This window comes from Bos taurus, chromosome 11 (assembly GCF_002263795.3).
Source record: "Bos taurus isolate L1 Dominette 01449 registration number 42190680 breed Hereford chromosome 11, ARS-UCD2.0, whole genome shotgun sequence".
NCBI classification, from domain to species: domain Eukaryota; kingdom Metazoa; phylum Chordata; class Mammalia; order Artiodactyla; family Bovidae; genus Bos; species Bos taurus.
The window spans coordinates 99,878,499-99,894,512 of NC_037338.1; positions in this window are offsets into that span (position 1 = coordinate 99,878,499).

The following is a 16,014-nucleotide window of genomic DNA, read 5'->3' on the forward strand; positions in this document are numbered from 1 at the left end:
GTGATGGTTTTATGGGTGCATGCATGCATGTATGCTCAGTCGCTTCAGTCATGTCCAACTCTTTGCAACCCCATGGACTGTAGCCTGCCAGGATCCTCTGTCTATGGAATTTTCCAGGCAAGAATACTGGAGTGGATTTCCAGTAAACATGGGAGAAACTGGCCCTAACCCCATCCTCGTGGGTACGTGGTCTAGGGCTGTTACAGCACGAGGGAGAGAAGTCCAGGCATGTGCAAAGGCCCTGTGGCTAACGGCAGCCCTGTACCTCCCAGAAGCTGAAATGGAGGCAGCAAGAGGCGCACAGACAGGCACCACTGTGTGACCTCTTGTGGGCCCTGCCAAGGGGTCCACAAGCCTCCTGAGGGTTGCCAAGCTCCTGTGTGGTTTGTAGGAGACTGTGGAGGCATTGAATTCCAGCTCCCAGCTCAGCGCCCCTTTCTCTAAGCCTCAGATTCCCCATCTGGCAAATGGGGATGGTGATCCCTCGTGCCACACTGTGTTCTAATTCTCAGGCTCTGGATAACTTCCCTGGCCCGACTGTGGGCTCCCCTCTGAGCCTCTGTGCCTGGCACAGAGCAGGCACCCAACAATATCTCAGGATGTGAATAATCATGGCACTGAGGCAGTAAGGATAGGGAGTCCACACTCAGGCCAAAAGACAGACTACTACTGTGGGTGGGCAAGTGTGGCTCACCCCCCGTAAATTCTCAAAAGGTATTAACTTGACACCGCCTTACCCGCCACCTTCAACTTCAGTCTGAAGCCTTCTCTTGCACTGAGAGCAAGCGTGAGCGTGTGCTAAGTCACTTGAGTCCTGTCTGACTCTGTGACCTCATGGACTATAGCCCACCAGGCTTCTCTATCCATGGGATTCTCCAGGCAAGAATACTGGAGTGGATTGCCATGCCTTCCTCCAGGGATCTTCCTGACTCAGGGATTAAACCCGCATGTTTTACGTCTCCTGAGAGCAAGCGTGGGGATGGTTTTCTTGGTGTTCTGAGCCGCAGTTGGTTTTGGCCCTTTGTGAGTGATTTTGACCAACCAGGTCATCACCTTTACTCACTTGAGGAGGCCCTGGAGAGGACGAGGTTCTGAACTCCCATCCCTACCCTGGATGAGCTATCCAGAGCATTAAGGGGAATTAGGTTGACGTGAGAGATTTTCACCAGGAATCCCATGCCCAGAGAGGGAGCAGGCCTGGGCCAGGTACGCAGGGAGGCCATGCCAGAGCCTAGCTTGGACTCCTCATCCAGTGCTCTTCCCACGGGGCTGCGCCAAGCTGCAGACGAGCTGGCTGATTCCTTTTTTTTTTTTTGCCACTGAGGCTCACCCCCAAAGTTTCCAAGTTGCGCCAGGAACAGGGGAGTGAAGCGTTATGTTGAGACCCCACAGAGTTGGCCAGGAAGGTGGGCTCCAGCCTCTGAGTGGCTCACGTGTCCACCACTCCTTTCATGCTCCCCATCCCCACTCCTGCCCTGGGAGCAGAGGGAGAGCCAGGGCCAGAGCGGGCCTGAAGCCACAGCCCTGACACCTTGGAGCCTCCCCAGCTCTCCCTTGACCCGGCCGAGCAGCGCACCCACCCGCCAGCCCTGATCGCTGCCGTTTCAGAGAGAAGCTGAATGAAAAAAATCTCACCAGATACCACAGCCTCTGAAGCTGGCCCCCACCACCCCTCCACGCTCTGTGACCCCGACCACGTCACCGCCCCTCTCTGACCCACCTCTTCCGAAAGCTGTGTCTGCATCATGCTCACCTTCAGGGCGCTGACTGCACAAGCCCCCTGAAAAGCGGTCATTGCAGTTAAGAAACCCATTATTCTGGAGGCCTGCAGAGTCTAGGTGAAGTGCCCCAAACCAGCCAGGTGGTGGCTGATGACAAATGTAGCCATAATCCGGGGTTCCTACCCCCACCACTGGCAGGACTATGTGACCTTGAGCAAGTCCCTGCACCGCTCAGAGCCTCAGTTTCCTCCTCTGTGACCTGGGGATGAGAAAGGGACAGAGTGACCTCCAGCAAGGATGGCTCTTGTCACAGAGCAGGACGCAGTCACCAGTATGTTGTCCTTGGCAGTGCCCTCCAGCTGCTCCTAAATTTGTGGCTGTAGCCCAAGGCCTTCCATGGGACTCTGTTGGTGCCCAAGAGACAGGGGGTTACATTTGCTACAACAGTGGCACTGAGGCTGCCTCCTTCTCTCCCCTGCCCACATACCCCAGAGGCCTGAGCCTGACCCTCCCACTTGCCCTTGAACCGTCTCCCAGACACCTCCTGTGTGTGGGCATGATGAGGACCTGAAGAGGAGGATCTGTCCAGGGTGGTCAGGGGTGTGATGGGCAGGGCAGGGTCTGGGGAGAGGGCAGCAAAAGAGGGTCTAATCTGAAACCCAAAGCTTGAGTCAGAGTCAGCCAGGCAGAGGCTGTGGGGAGGCTCCTGGCAAAGGACACATAACACGTGCAAAGGCCCAAGGGTGAGGAGAAAACAGGGCTAATTCAAACAATTGCAGTATGTTCCGTTTCAGAAGCAGAGAGCTACAAGCTGTGGAAAGTACCACCAAGGAGGGAGGTGGAGAAGTCAGTTTGGGTTGGGCCTTTCCTGGGGCTTATGTTAGTTTCCATGTTATGCTGAGGGTCATGGGGAGCCATGGAAGGTTTTAGCAGAGGAGCGATGCATTCAGAGACCTTCCAGAAAGATTGCTCTGGCTTCTCCGAGCAGAAGGGACTGCAGGGACAAAGGGAGAAGCGGGGGAGGGGGGCCCAGCGGGGTGGCTGCTGCAGATATCAGGCGAGAAATAATGGGGGCCTGGACTGGGGTAGCAGAAGGCAGGCAGAGGGACTGCTGGGAAGGACTTAAAGGGTAATTTTGCTGGGACTTCCTGGGTGGTCCAGTGGCTAAGACTCAGCTCTCAACACAGGGGGCCTGGGTTCGATCCCTGGTCAGGGAACTAGATCCCACATGCCCCAACTAAGACCCAGTGCAGCCAAATAAATTAATGAAAAATAATTTTTTTAAAAAAAGGGTAGCTTTGCTGGACAAGGGGATGAGGAAGGAGGGAGGAAGTGGCTGGACAGCGGGGTGGGTGCTGGGGCATCCCTGAGTCAGGCCACGAGGGAGGAAGGAGCCGGGCAGTGTCTTCACAAGACTCAAAGAAAGAAAGAAGGAAAATGAAGTCGCTCAGTCATGTCGGACTGTTTGCGACCCCAGGGACTGTGCCTACCAGGCTCCTCTGTCCATGGGATTTTCCAGGCCACAGCTTTCTGGGTGCCTGATGGTATAGTCCTGACCCTAAAACAGCCCTTCCCAGCCATCAGGGAGCTGGAGCTCCTTGTGGAAAGCAGGGATCTCTGGCAGGTAGAAGCCCTTGTGGGTAAACAGCCGGCAGTTGTGGGGGCCGGGTCCTGGGATCCAGGGAGTGCCACCCGCGGCTGGCAGAGCATCCAACCCCCAGCCTGGAGGGCCGGCTTCCTGGGAGGAGGCATTGGAGCAAAGCAGAGCGAGGAGGGTCTGGCTCCAACTCGGGTGGACGTTCCCTCTGCCTGGGGGTCCCTCCTCTCTGAGACGGACCGATGCAGAGGGACAGACTGACCACCAGCCCCTGAGGGGCCCAGACAGCTGATCAAACACAGTGTGGGGCCCCCATCAATTACAGAAAACGAGGATGTGGGGTGGGGCTGTGGGTCCAGGGAGTCTGTAGTCTGGGGGTTGCCCCACTCATCAGAAAGGACCCTGATGCCGGGAAAGATTGAGGGCAGGAGGAGAAGGGGGCGACAGAGGAGATGGTTGGATGGCATCACCGACTCAATGGACATGAGTTTGAGCAAACTCTGGGAGATTGGGAAGGACAGGGAAGCCTGGCGTGCTACAGTCCACAGGGTCGCAAAGAGTCGGACATGACTGAGCAACTGAACAACCACTCATAGAGGGGTCAGTTCTTACCCCAACCTCAGGCTCCGCTCTGTCCCAAGGGATGAAAAGTGAATGTCCCCAAACTCAGGCCCCCCGACCCCCATACCCAATCATAAGCTTGTCCTGTTGGCTCTGCTGTCCGACCTGTGCCCCGTTTCTTCCCACAGCCACCCCAGGTCCAGCCCCTCCATCTCTCCCTGCACAGCAGCCTCCCCAGGGCCTCCCCGCCTCCACCACACTCTTCCCGGCCTCCTGCGCACTGCAGCCCAGCGAGACCCACAGCGCCTTTGAAGACAAGACTGGGTTCATGTCCAATGCCCGGTGGCTTCGCGTTGTACCCAGAAGGACATGGGACTCTGTGCCCGTGGTACCAGCCCATGTGGGACTCTGCTTTGGTCCCCATCTTACATCCTTCCCTCCATCTCTCACACAGGCTCCCCTCCACTCTTCACTCCAGGCTTTTGCACTTGCCATTCCTGACACTTGGAGACCCTCTCCCCAGGGCTGCTGGGGCTCCTTAAGAAAAAAAAAAAGACTTTAAATTTGTATTGGGGTGTAGCTGATTAACAAATAATATTGTGATAGTTTCAAGTGAACAGCAAAGGGACTCAGCCTACAGATAACATGTATCCATTCTCCCCCAAACTCCCCTCCCATCCAGGCTGCCGCATGACATTGAGCAGAGTCCCCTGAGCTATGCAGCAGGTCCTTGTTGGTTATCCACGTGTACATGTCCGTCCCAAACTCCCTAACTATCCCTTCCCCCCATCCTTCCCCCTGACAACCATAAATTCATTCTGGAAGTCTGTGAGTATGTTTCTGTTTTGTAGGTGTGTTCATTTGTATCACTTATTTTTAGATTCCACGTATAAGGGAGGCCATATAATATTTCTCCTCCTCTGACTTACTTCGCTCAGTATGACACTCTCTAGGTCCATCCGTGTGGCTTCAAATGGCATTAGCTCATTCTTTTTAATGGCTGAGTAATACTCTGTTGTATATATGTACCACATCTTCTTTATCCAGTCCTCTGTCCATGGACATTTAGCTGGCTTCCGTGTCTTGGCTATTGTAAACGGGGCTGCAGGGCTCTTGTTACTGATCCTTCCAATCTTAGCCCAAACGTCAGCTCCTGCAGGAGGCCGCAGCCCAACGACATTCACTCCACAGCTTCCCAGCGCTGAACACACCCGAACGTCCTCGTGCTGAGCTCTCCACGTGTCGTCAGCTGCCCCGCAGGAAGCTCACTGTGGACAGACACTGGGCTACCTGTGTACCCTATTGCCCACACAGTATCTGAGTGTGTGAACGAATGAATGCGTGAATGAGTAAATGGATGGGTGGGTGAGTGGGTGGAGGGATGGATGGATTGGCCGCCTCTGCGTTGGGGGAGGAAAAGGTGTGGGACCCAGGGTGTGAAGAAACTGCCCTGCCCACTTCTCCCCCGAGTCCTGACTCAGAGATGACCCCACCATCCTCCCCGCCAACCAGCTACCCTCTTCCTCCTCCTCCCTCTTACTGGAGGCCCCAGGAGGGGGTGGAGCAGAAAGGAGGCCTCCCTTCAAGTCCACACAGCTGCCTCCGAAGGGCCTCCCCTGGAGGTGGGCCTCCACCCTCTTTCCTGACTCTTTCCCACCCTCCCACCCACCCAACCACCCGCTGGAACTACTGAGGCCAGAATGTGGAAAGGGCGGGTCCCCCAGCTTGTGTAGCAGAGGTGAGTCCAGGGTCCTCATGCCGGGATCACCCTACCCTTCTTCTTTCACCAGGGGACGGAACAGCATGTGTGCTGAACTCTGTCAAACAAGGTTCAAAACCCAGCTCTGCCGTCCACAAGCCACAGGGCCCCAGGCAGACTTCTTCATCTCTCTGTGCCTCGATCTTCTCATCTATAAAATGGGGAGAATAACCATCCCTCCCTCACAGGGCTAGAGGGATGAGTCAGCAGGTTCCTGCGGGGCCACAAACCGCTGAGCCACTGCACCCAGCACGCGGTAAGTCCTCAATAAATGGCAGCCCCTCAAAAGCATCAGTGGAGGGACTCCCCTGGTGGAAAGTGTTAGCTGGTCAGTCGCGGCCAACTCTTTGTGACCCCATGGACTGTAGCACACCAGGCTTCTCTGTCCATGGGATTCTCCAGGCAAGAATACTGGGGCGGGTTGCCATTTCCTTCTCCAGGGGATCTTTCCAACCCAGAGATTGAACCTGGGTCTCCTGCATTCGCATGCAGATTCTCTACCGTCTGAGCCACCAGGGAAGCCCTGTCTCCGGTGGTCCAGTGGTTAAGAATCTGCTTTCCAATGCAGGGAACGTAGGTTTGATCCCTGGTCAGGGAACTGCAATCACACATGCCTAGGAGCAACTAAGTCCTCACGCAGCAACTACTGAGCCCAGGCTCCGCAACCAGGAGCCAGCGCAGTCAAAAGAAAAGAGCATCAGCTGAGCTTCTGAGCTGGGCAAGGGCGCTCGTGCCAGGTGAAGACCCTAGGCCCATGTTTGGAGGCCTGTTTCCTTATCAGCAATGCACATCCATCACCCTTCAGAATGGTCTGGGAGCTCCATGAGGGCAGGGACCGGGGCTGTCTTTTACTCTGTGTGGGCCCCTCACAGGCTGGAGCCTGTGAATGAGTGATGAATGCTGAATGAGTGAATGAATGAATGAGGCCAGAAACCATCTGCCTCCCAGGGCAGCATCCCAAGAGAAGCCCACGTGGCTCCAACCTCTGCGGGGGTCACCAGCCCAGGAGAAGAGGTTGCCAGGGTTGCCAACGGCTCAGAGGCTTCTAAGAGTCTCTTGACAAAAGGATCAAAGGAGGCAGATGACAGAAGGGCAGGAAATGGCTGCTGGTGGGTGGGGGTGCAGAGCCCCCTCCCCAGGCCAGGATGAAAGAGGCACAGGAAAAGGACACAGATGGACGGGCCATGGGCAGGGTGGGGTGTGACAGGATGTGGACAGAGGGTCTCTGCCACTTCCTTTTGCCCAGAGGATGAACTTGATGGTTTTCTTCTCCTGCACTACCCTCCTTTCTACTCCCCACACCAGCAACCAGCTCTGAACCCAGCACTTGGAGAACACCCAGAAAGTGTTTGCCAAATCACTGTGTGCATGAATGAATGAATGAATGAATGAAAGCTTTTGTCAACTATTCCTGAGCTTTCCAGTAGTGAAGGAGAGTGGGTCAGTCCAGGGAACTTTGACATAAAAATGCAGAGTAAACGCCACTGGTTGTTTCAAGGAGAATATTAATAATAATTAGGACTAGCTGATATTTTATAATAACTATAAATGGAGCATCAGTTCAGTTCAGTCGCTCAGTCATGTCCGACTCTTTGCGACCCCATGAATCACAGCACGCCAGGCCTCCCTGTCCGTCACCAACTCCCGGAGTTCACTCAGACTCATCTCATCCTCTGTCGTCCCCGGAGCATACATACCCTTTAAAAATTGTGAATCACTACGTTGGACACCTGTAACTTATATAATATTGTACATCATCTACAGCTCAGTTGGTAAAGAATCCGCCTGCAATGCAAGAGGCCCCGGTTCGATTCCTGGGTCGGGAAAATCCACTGGAGAAGGGATAAGCTACCCACTCCAGTATTCTGGCCTAGAGAATTCCATGGACTGTATAGTCCATGGGGTCGCAAAGAGTCAGACACGACCAAACGACTTTCACTTTCACACTTCGATAAAAAAAAACAAAGAAAAAAGAATAATTGTTACAACCAGTGCTTAATAAGCAGTTATTATGCACTGGGAGCTCAATATCTCTGCAGTATTTCCCCATGATCTCCAGTGACTCCTCACCAACTCTATGATGCGTTGTTAGTTTCTAGAGGAGGAAACTAAAACTCAAGAAGAAGTAGGGGCAAGTGGTTAAGAATCTGCCTGCCAATGCAGGGGACATGAGTTCGATCCCTGGTCCAGGAAGATTCCACATGCCGCAGAACAACTAAGCCCCTTGAGCCACGATTACTAAGCCCGTGCTTTAGGGCCTGCACTCCACAACGAGGGAAGCCAAAGCAATGAGAAGCCTGCACGCCACAAAGATGAGTAGCTTGCTGCAACTAGAGAAAGCCCGCACAAAGCAACAAAGAACCAGTGCAGCCAAAAATAAAATATATAAATACATTTAAAAAAAAGAAGCAGGGAGGAGGTGGGCATGGAAAAAATAAAAAATAAGCAGGATCTTGTTCCAAGTCACCAGCAAGTCAATGACTGAGCTGACATTAAAATTAGTCTTTCTGAGTCCCTGAACTCTGCTCTTAAATACACATTCTCAGGCAGATGGCAAAATGCCCTCATCACTCATGTAACCATTGATTCACTTCCTCATTCATTCATTCGGAGGGCTTTCACTGGGCTCCTCACCATGCCACCACACCCTGTGTCAGGCACCAGGGCTATGCCAATGAATGAAATAGGCACAGTCTCTGCTGGCTCAGGACTCCAGGTCAGGAGGGCAGTGCTCCACCCAGAATGAATTCATCACGTTCTGGAAAGTACTGGGAAGGAGAAAGCTGCAATGCAAAGCTAGCGGATGCAGGGGACCTGCCCAGTCTGGGGGCCTCAAAGAAGCCTTAGCATGCAGACGGTGGGATAGGAGGGCGTCGACGGCAGGGAAGTATGGACAGGTAGCGGGTGGGCAAAGGGGGAGGAATGGATGGAAGAAAATAACAGTCATCACCCTGGTCTGAACAGACACTCTTCACTGAGCTCTTCGTCTCCACAAGCACCTTGCATGGATTATTTTACAAACCTTTACAATAACATGGAGCAACCGGTGCCTTTATCATCATCATTGTAATTGGAAAGATCAGCTCATGCTGCTGCTAAGAGGCAGAACCAGTGTATGTCTGATGGGGGGTGGCTTGGGGGGGTGTCTCAGCTCCTGAGCCTAAACCCAGCCTCTGAAGGAGAGCCTCCTGCAACGTGGCTAGGGGTGCGCTGGACCCACGGGGACACAGTGCCGAGGGAGGTGATATTCCTCCTTCCTGTGTCACCCACCAGTCCTCCTTAGGCTGAGAAGGGCTTCGTGTCCGGAGGGGAATATTCAGGGAGGGAACGTCTCTCTGAGCTCAATCCAGCTGGTGCTGCATTCAGAAGGTGTGGAACAAAGATGCCTGCCAGGGCTTCTGCCCAGGGTTTGAGAGCCTGAGCACGGCAAACATGGACCCCAGCCTCGAGCTCTGGGTTGGCAGAGGCTGCCATGCTCCGTGGAGGCTGAGCTGCAAGGGCCCCTATGTCACTCATCTCTCCATGTCCCCAAGCCCTGAAGACAAGGCTGCTTTCCTGTTTTTCCTTTGAAGGGAGAAAGGAGACCTGAGATCCTCCCCAGGCTGGGCTGGGAGTCCTGAGGGGTTGGGTGGAGGACTGCTGTCTCTCAGTGCTCCTCCCCATCATCTAGAGGATGCAGGGCATGGGGTGGAGGCCCCCACTTAACAGCCAGAGCAGTTCCCAGGGCTTCGGTCTAAGCAGGTCCCTGTATTCCTGAATGCACAGTTCCCGAGCACCAGCCACATACCTGGGCCTGTGTTGAGTGCTTCCCCAAAGTACCTCCCTGAATCCTACGTGGCAGAGGCTGCTGGCTGCTGCCCAGTACCCATTCTGCTATCACACCTTTAGTAATAAAACCCCCCTCTCCAGGGTTTTAATGAGGCACACGGCTGCCAGGCTAAATACTACATTTCCCAGTATCCCTTGCAACTAAGGCAGGTCATGTGGTCAGTTCTGGCCAATGGGATGTGAGAGAGATGATCCAAGTGCTGTCCAGCTCTCCCTGAAAGAGGAGGAGCAGTCTCCACCTCCTGGGTCCTCCCAACACACAGGAAAGAATTGGGAGGGGAAGGTGGTGGCCATCTTCCACCTTTTGGGTGGAGGCAATTCCCTATGGGGGACTTCCCTGGTGGTGCAGAGGGTAAAGCGTCTGCCTACAGTATGGGAGACCTGGGTTCGATCCCTGGGTCAGGAAGATCCTCTGGAGAAGGAAATGGCAACCCACTCCAGTACTCTTGCCTGGAAAATCCCATGGATGGAGGAGCGTAGTAGGCTACAGTCCATGGGGTCGCAAAGAGTCAGACCCGACTGAGCGACTTCACTTCACTTCAATTCCCTATGGAATGAGAGAGACAAAACGTGCCTAGGCCCTGGGCCAGCTCCCAGCACAGAGCCCCCTAGACTAACCTGAGAAGGGAGTCAGCCCTTCTCTCCGTGAGCTGCTGTCCCCTGGGTTCTGCTAGAGCAGCCGGACGGCATCCTACCAGGAGACACAGAGGCTCCCAGAGGGAGTTCCATGTCTGCTGGAGAGTGATGAAGCTGAGATACGAACCCAGGACGGGGAAGAGTTGACCTGGAGCCTGGGCTCAAAGCTGCTGGGCTGGACATACTGCTGCACACAGCAGGTGCTCAATACATGATTTCCAGGCAGAAGGATGAATAAATGAATGGGATGCTTTCCAGGGAGGATCTAACACTAGGAGACCTGATGGCGCTGGGCCCTAAATGCTGGTCAGTTTTCCTGATAGGGGCTGCAGCATTTACTTCTAATCTCTATGCCCAGCATCCAAAGATGATCACCCTGGCGGTGGCCTCCAGTTTATAAAACAGCTGCTTTACATTCCCTGTCACCTTTAACTGTGACCCCCTCCTGCGAGGTCAGTGGGGAAGCATTGTTATTGTCCCCATTACAGGCAAGCAAACAGTCTCTGCACACAGTTTAACTGCTTCACACGTGGCAGGTCTTCTCATTTCTTTAACAATGTGTTCTTACAAATATGCGAACATTAACAACTTTTAAAATATCATTGTGAAAGAGGAGTGGGATGTAGGAGTGCACAGAAGCCCACCCAGGAAACCAGCAGCCTTTGGTCTTGATGCTGACACTGAGACGTCTCTTCCCCTCACTGGCACCTGTTTCCCTTGGTGTAAAATGAGGGAGTTGGAGAAGATGGTTCCCCTCTCCCTGTTCCCATGCCAGTTTCTGCTGCTCTGTAACCCTGGGGTGGGAAGTGGCCAGGGTCCCTGCCACTGAGGGTAGAAGTAGCCCCACAGATGGATGGCAGCACGGCTCTGAGTCTGGGTCACATGTCAGTTCTCTGAGACTCAGTGTCCTCATCTGTTAAATAGGAATGATAGTAAAAGTAAGGACATTGTTCATAGGATTGTCATGTCAGTTACATGGGTTTAAACATACAGCGCCTGCTTGAGTAAGTACTCAGTTCATGCTATGGATATTACGATTATTGATTGTTGGTCATCACTAATAGTATTATTAATCATTATCATGAAGGGCTAACGAGCATTTACAGATGACTGCGAGAGAAAGGAGCATGTCCAAGTGCTAAGCAATGCCAGTTTTGTTGGAAGGCCAAGGGCTGTGGGCTTGGTTCCATGTCCCTTGGGTGCCTCTTCAGGGCCTGTGGGTTCCCAGTCTGAGCACTGTAACCTTGGTCACCTTCTCTCTGTGTTAATTTTTCCCATCAGCTTCCCTTGGGCTGGTCAACTACATTAAGAATGGAAATTCCCAGTCTCGGTATGGAAAAAGCTCTCAAAGTTGCCTCAGCCGATCCTTTTCCTGAGTCATGGCTCTGTACACACACAGACACACCCTATCTGTCCTTGAATACCTCCCCAGGTAGGATGCTCACTACCTACAAGGCTACCCTGACAATTAGATGGTTTACCTTGTGAGGCTGAACACCTCTCTGGGTGACCTCCCCTAGTTCTGCCTTCTGGGTCTTCTCAGAGTAAGTCCACACCCTCCGCCCCAACTAGTCCCTTGGGCACCAGGAACAGAGGCCACTAAATCATCTCCTCCCCAGCGGACGCCTCCCCAGTGCCTTGATCACACTAGTGGAGCAGAAAAGAGGCTGTGTTTGCACACAGCACTGGCTCAGGGGATCAGATGATTGAGTCCTGCAGATAGCCCAGAGAGCCATGCCGGCCTGCAGTGCCAGCCTGCCTGCTCACCACCAGCCCAGGTTCTCTCCTCCTGTTGGCCTGGCCATTTCCCTTTGTACCAGAACAGCAGGCAGAGAAAAGGCAAAGATTTGCCTGAAGCAAACACATCAAATCCTTCTGCAAACACGCATTCCCCAGAACACTGACTCCAAAGATAACCAGGAAGAAGAGGCTTACTTGATTAGATTTCTTTGGGGTCTGTCACCTAATTTTTTGCACATCTTAGCCTGAGGTCCTTGTAGTGACTGTACATTTTTCCAAGCTATTCACAGGCAGTGAATATATACTCTTATCTATGGAGACCCTTGTAAGTTACACTGCTGAGACCAGTGGTCCTGCAGACAGCTCTCCTGTTTCAACCTCCTTGTTCCCCAGTGCCTTGAAATGGCAACCCACTCCAGTATTCTTGCCTGGAAAATCCCATGGATGGAGAAGCCAGGCAGGCTACCATCCATGGGGTTGCAAAGAGTCAGACACGACTGAACAACTTTACTTTTTTTCTTTCTTTGTCTGTCTACAAGTTGCTTTGCCTCACCTGGCCTCAGTTTCTCTATCTATAAAATGGGAACAATAATTGTCTCTACTTCTTAAAGAGTTTTTGTGAGTGTCCAGTCAGGTCAGCTATCTGAAACCTCAGATCCAGTCCCAGGGACACCACTGATCTTTAATAAGTATTAGAAACAATTAGCTCTCAGCTTGAAGGTGACCTTGGTACACTGGTAAAATTGGCCAGAATTAGGTGTGATGAGGGGCTTCTCTGGTAGCTCAATAAGTAAATAATCTGCATGCAATGCAGGAGACCTGGGTTTGATCCCAGGGTCAGGAAGATTCCCTGGAGGAGGAAATGGCAATCCACTCAAGTACTCTTGCCTGGAAGATCCCATGGACAGAGGAGCCTGGCAGGTTACAGTCCATGGGGTAGCATGAGTAAGACATCAGATCAGATCAGATCAGATCAGTCGCTCAGTTGTGTCCGACTCTTTGCGACCCCATGAATCGCAGCACGCCAGGCCTCCCTGTCCATCACCAGCTCTGAGTAAGACATACTTGCTGACTAAACCACCACCAGGTGTGATGAGTCCCCTTTGTGAGAGGGACTTGGTCAACACATAATGTTTTGGGTGTCTCAAACTTTGCTGAGCTTGGGATGTACCTGAGGGAGTTCTAAAATGCAGAGTCCCAGGCCCTACGTTCAGAGAGCCTGATTCAATAGGTCTGGAGGGACCCGGGTGTCTGCAGTTTAACAGTGTCTCCACTGCCCCTAACATCCCACCCCCTCCTGAAACTGGGAATAGGTGTTACTTCTAAATGTATTTTAATGGTTTGCTCCATACCTGCCCTGCGCTGAAAGCTGAAAATGCTTTGCCAAACAAGACAGAGGCAGCCCCTGCGCCTGGAAGCTCACCACCTAACAGGGGGCATTCCCTTGGGGTCATTTGAGGAGTCTGGGTTCTGGAATGAGCAGGAACAGCTGTGGGAACTGAAAGGTCAGAAGAGATCTACCTCCTGGTACTGTGTGGTTGTTGTCACAAGACAGAAAGTCTCCTAGGCTGGAGTGCTGGGGCATGAGGGCCTTGGGAAGGAGGGCACAGGCTAGCTTGGAGGAAAGGGCTGCTATCCCTGACCTTGCCTGGGCTGGAGCCATGGTGGGCACAGGTGAGAAGGTGAGGTGGTGGGTGGTATATGCACTGAGGCAGTTCAGGGTGTTGCCTGTAGAGTAAGACCTGGGCTGGAACCCCAGCTGCATTCTGTCCAGCTCTGTGACCTTGGGCCAGCGACTTCCCTCTCTAAAGCTTTCTTTCCACCTCTACAAAGGCATAATTATGTCCCCCACCTCCAGTGGCGATTTACCAGAAGATAATGAAGCTTCAGGTTCAGGTACTCCTGTCAAGGCTCTGGGCTTAACAGTGTATTCATAACTTCACATTATTTTTCTTAAAGAGGGTCCCCAAGATGGTAAAAGCTTCAGGCCTCAGGAAACCTAGATCTGCCCAGGTTCACCTCACACAGCTGTTGTAAGATTTGTAGAAGAGGGTGGGAGAGGATGAGATGGTTAGATAGTATCACCGACTCAACAGACATGAATGTGAGCAAACTCCGGGAGATACTGAAGGACAGAGAAGCCTGGTGTGCTGCAGTCCATGGGGTTGCAGAGTCGGACAGGACTGAGCGACTGAAAAACAATAGTAAGATTTGGTGAGAAGACAGTACACCCTTTGGCAAGCCTGAGTCTGGAAACAGAAGCCTGCTTAGTTCCTGAGCTCTGGAAAATATATTGGTGCCCTGAACAGTGTGTCCTGGGAGGCCAGGACCTTCTCGAGAGCTGCACCCACTTCTATTCTGACAAGCCCTGGCTCCCAGGGCCTCAGAGCTCCAAACCTCTTCAGCAGATGGGAAGCAGGGAGGAGAAGGCTGGAAGGAGGATGAAGGACGTGGGGAGAGGAGGAGGCTGCAGAGGAGGGAAGGATGTAGGGTGCAAGAAGATCCAACTGAGGCTCACGTAGACCCCTCTGGCTGCCTTAGGCATTAGCCTTTGAAGGGCCAGGCAGTGAGAAGCCTGCCAGAGGTGAGAGCCCTGGACAGAGACCTTGGGGTTGACTTGGTTTTGATAATGACCTTCAAATGTCTGAAGCCAAGGGAAGATGCAGGTTATCCAGCACCCAGAGTTGGGGTAGGGGGGGCATGGGCTTCCCTGGTGGCTCAGTCGGTAAAGAATCTGCCTGCGATGCTGAAGACCTGAGTTCAATCCCTGGATTGGGAAGATTCCCTGGAGGAGGGCATGGCAACCCACTCCAGTATTCCTGCCTGGAGAATCTCCATGGACAGAGGAGCCTAGAGAGCTGCAGTTCATGAGGTCACAAAGAGTCAGACACAACTGAGAGACCGACACACAGCCCAGATTTGGGGGGCAGGGGAGAGGGAAGGATATTGGGGGCCTTGGCATGTTCCCCTCAAAGTGAAGAAAGAATCTCCCCTCCTACACCCCACTAGGTGCCAGGCCTGCCCAAGTGCCCATTTTACTGAATCCTCACACCCACGTCTTTCACGTTATCTTTCTGCTCTTCTCCACCCAGCAGATGACGGAGTGGAGGCTCAGAAAGGGCAAGTCCCTTGCCTAAGGGCACAGAGCCGGGGAGAACACAGTACAGACCCAGAACCGGACCCAGCTCTAACTCCAGGGGAGCCTGGCCGCGCCGCAGTCCACGGGGTCGCAGAGAGCCACGAAAAAGACGCGACTGAGCAACTGAACGGAGCTAACTCCGAATTCCTGCTCTTAACCCTCTTCTGCCACCGGCCATCCTCGGCTCTGGGCACAGTGGACCCTAGTGGGCTCGCAAAAGAGAAGGGAACGAATGAAGTCAGAAAGGAAAGAATTCGCAGCCAGGCTCTTCCCACGCCACCCCCCAGCCCCAGTCAGCTCTTTTCAACCCCCGGCCTCCCGGTCTAATTGGGATGTTTCTGAGTTGTCTCTGTTGTTTCCGCGGATTCCCCCGCGCTCCTCCTGGAGCCCACCCCGAGGCAGTTTTCTCACAACAGGACCCCCGGCGTGGGGACGCCTCCCAACCCCCCGAGGCCCAGCGGGAGAGCCGCGACCCCAGTCAGGCGGGGTGGTCTCCGCAGCCGCCCTCCAGCTCCTCGGCCTTACCCCGCCCCTCCCCTTCCCGGGGCAGCTGAATAATTGATTCGCCCATAAATAATTGATCAGTGTTGCGCGCGCGCCCTCTGCCCCCCAGGGTGCGGGGGTTCCCCAGCAGGGTTGGTGGGGGCAGGGGGACGGGGCCCGGGGGCGCAGTGTGGCTCTACGGGCCTTTTTCTCTCCATCTCGCTCCCTCGCGCCGGCTTTTTCCCTTTTTCTTTTTCCTTTTTTTCTTTCCTGGAGCGGAGCCCGGCGCCAGGAGTCTGGAACCAGCTTGACAAGCTTTTGAGTTATGGAGCGGGGGAGGGGAGGGAACGGGCGGGCGGCCCGGGGAGGGGAGGAGGGGGAGGGGAGGGGAGGGGAGGGGGCGCCGCAACGGGTGGGGGCGGGGCGGCGGGCTCCGGCGGCAGGGGCGCGCGCATCCCCACGGAGAAACCCTCCCCGACTTTGGGCCCACTTTGTCAGAGGGTCTGCTGGCGGCGGCCGGGAGGGGCCGGGGTGGGGGGCGGTGGCGGGA